Source organism: Notothenia coriiceps, unplaced genomic scaffold (assembly GCF_000735185.1).
Source record: "Notothenia coriiceps isolate Sejong01 unplaced genomic scaffold, NC01 NC01_scaffold00000339, whole genome shotgun sequence".
Taxonomy (NCBI): Eukaryota; Metazoa; Chordata; class Actinopteri; order Perciformes; family Nototheniidae; genus Notothenia; species Notothenia coriiceps.
Genome location: NW_011333040.1, coordinates 634,883 through 638,118, shown reverse-complemented (window position 1 = coordinate 638,118; position 3,236 = coordinate 634,883).

The window sequence follows — 3,236 nt, the reverse complement described above, 5'->3', positions numbered from 1 at the left end:
CAGATGAATCCAGAACTTTTCAATTAGAGAGAATGAGAATTGCCTGAGCCATTGTTTTTCAAGTTTTTTATTTTAATGTGATCAAAACAGAGTATTTTACATACTTCAAAATCTCCACTACAATCTGCCTTATCTTTTTTGCTATACACCAATGTATGTGGTAAATATGGGCTGCTACGCAGAATCAGCCCGCTGTGCTGAGCAGCAACAGAGACGGATCGGCTGGGTTGATAAGGGAAAGAAGGCTGTTGCCATGTCAACAGTGTGGCTGATATGACATAATGATGATGGTGTGGATATTTGCAGTCTTAAGAGGCAGCTGTTGAGCTTAAGGAATGTGTCCTGGCTCCAATCCACCAATTATTTGTGCCATTCAATCTTAAACCCAGATCCAGGCTTTGTCTACCAAGATCTGGGGCCTCATTTATAAAGGGATATACACTCAAAAAAATTGCGTACGCCAGTTTCTACGCAATGTTTGCGATTTATAAAATACTAACTTGACGGGAAAATGTTCGGTCCTCCACGAAGCAAGTATACTTCCAAGCCACGGCTTCGGAAAACGAAGAAGACTGGAACAGGCTAACAAGTGTGCCACTCTCTAACGGTTTCAACATAAACTGTACCGAAAATAAATACCTCACGATGTCTATCTAATTATGAACTTGCTTGGAACACATTTTTGGTGATAACAAATGTAACAAAGTAACATATTTACCAACACATGTTCTACGCCACTACATACTTACATTTAAATGTGTGCTGTGCTGCGTCGGTTCAGCCATTCTCCATAAGGGTTTTTGAAATTGGTCCGTGCGCAAAGCATTGTGGGGATTTGAAGGACGCGAAGTCTACCCATGTGCAGCCTCGAAATTACCCCCAAACCAAGGACGTGGCCTCGGTGGAATTCCAAGTATGCTGGAGATTGGAACAGTCCTTCGGCGGCACTCGATGACGTAGTATCCTTGAAATATTGGCTTGGAAGCCAGTTTCCTCGCGATTGAGAAACGGCCCGTATTTCGGAAAAATTATGTATAGGCTCTGTGCACAAGATGGCGTCTATCAACTTCCGGCGGCTGGGTGTGAGGCTGAGTACCTCCGGTTTGAGTACAGGGTTTTGACAGCTTGACAGTTTGACAGTTTGTTATGACACAGCGAGAGCAAGAATGAGCGGATTTCGGGTTAAAGAAAAGCGATTGGCCTTCCAGCGTGTAAGAAAGTCGGCACTACATTGCTGTGTGCCCCTTTGTACAAATTCGTCCCGTTATCAGAATCAGAATACCTTTATTAGTCCCACAGAGAGGAAATTTGCAGCGTTACAGCAGGAAAGAGCCACAGACAGCTTAGTGTTGCATATCTTACATGCGTTAAAAAGTAGTAAGTTATAATATAATAAACAATATGCTAAAAAACTACTAAGTTATAATATAATAAACAATATGCTAAAAAAAAGATAAAAAGTTACATAATTTTAAAAATACAGATCAAAAACAAATCAAATCTACAAATCAAATCCTGTTGCAGTTCTTAGGATTTAGCAGCCCGGTATATATTACAGTTATTAAAGATGGCATATGTATATAAAGTATATATTGCAAATAAAGCACATATTGCACATAGTTTGACGGTATTTAACAGCAGCAAGTTACACAATGTTATAATCGCGAGATAAGTTTCCATTCATTTTGGCAAGCCTGGGCAACAACGATTAAAAGATTTCTTGCTCCCAAACCAATTGTGTATTTCCTTACAAAAAGCAGTTATACCATACTATGTTTAGGTGCTAATGAATTATATCCTCAAAACAAACGCACACATAAATAACAAAGGAAAATACATAATTTAATAAATCCACAATATGATAACATTTTACAGATTAATTTAATAAACTTTTACAAAACATAGGTTGATGTTATATCGGGGGGAAAAATACATATTTAAACATTTCAATTAGTCTCTGCATATTTAAGTAATGCTAGTTTATATAGTCGATACACACACATCGGTAACTTCCGCCCCGATGTCAAAATAAAAGCAAAACAATTGGGAGAGCACCTTTTTACTATTTATGTAACGATTGGGTTTGAATGAACGTAGTTTCTAAGAAGATACTCTCCACTTTTGGTAGAGACGAAACTACCCTTGGGGTCTTTGACCAACACACTGCCCGACCGACAGAGAAAATGACTCACAATGATATTAGGTAACATCCCAGGTTAATAAACACAACCGGTGCACAATCCCATCACGACCAAAACATGCGCCCGTAGATACAATTCGACAAGTTGCAAGATGATTGTGCATAAAAATACACTCCAATATTATATCTATTATGTAACTCTCTCGCTCTGTCCGATATGTTCGTATAGACAAACTTACAGGAATTAATGTCATAAGTTTGTCGTTTGGAAGACACCATACACTACACTGACTGTTGGACTGTACCAAATCGGAAAAGGGTGGGATGATGATGACTAGTCGGACGAGAGTCGAAAAGAGTAACAGACACCAACATAACTTCGTCACAGAGATTTACAATTTTACTGACTGTAAATACAACATTACTACGAGTGGACCTCTAACGGTCAACCGTTCACAAGGAAACACATCGCACCTTGGTCGTTCTCTTGCGTGAGACGTTGGTGCTTACAACGTGACGACAAGGTCTGCGTTGTCGATAGGAAGTTGGACCGACGACATGGGGGTACAGGAGTCGACGTGAGTTTGTTCTCGTCGCTACCGTGTTCGGTTCTTGGTACCATTCATGCATCACAACAAGTGTGGTAGGTGAAGTACCTCTATAAAGGAAAACGGTCTCGAACTAAATCATACAGACGTAGTTGCTGGTAAAGTTAATAACTGTAGAAACACATAATTTCCCACAACTTTGGTCCGTTCTCACCTCATGTACCACAAGTACCAGGTGACTCGGTTTCGTCAAATGTCAACGCGCCGAACAATTCCATTATATATAACAGAATTCATTAAACCGGACGATGTTGAAACACTAACAACCAGACTCACATTTTAACAAGAATTTCAGGATTAAAGTATATTTGTGCCAAGTTTCCTCATTGCAAATGTTCCGGCAACGCCCCCCTCGAAGAGCGTCTGTAGCGTGTTGCTTTTTTTTTCGGCTCTACCGATGTGAGGTGAGTTGCTGATTGTGAGAAGTCTCCTATACAACTTACGTTGTAATATATATAAAAACGTTAGATGAAAGACCTATAAATGTA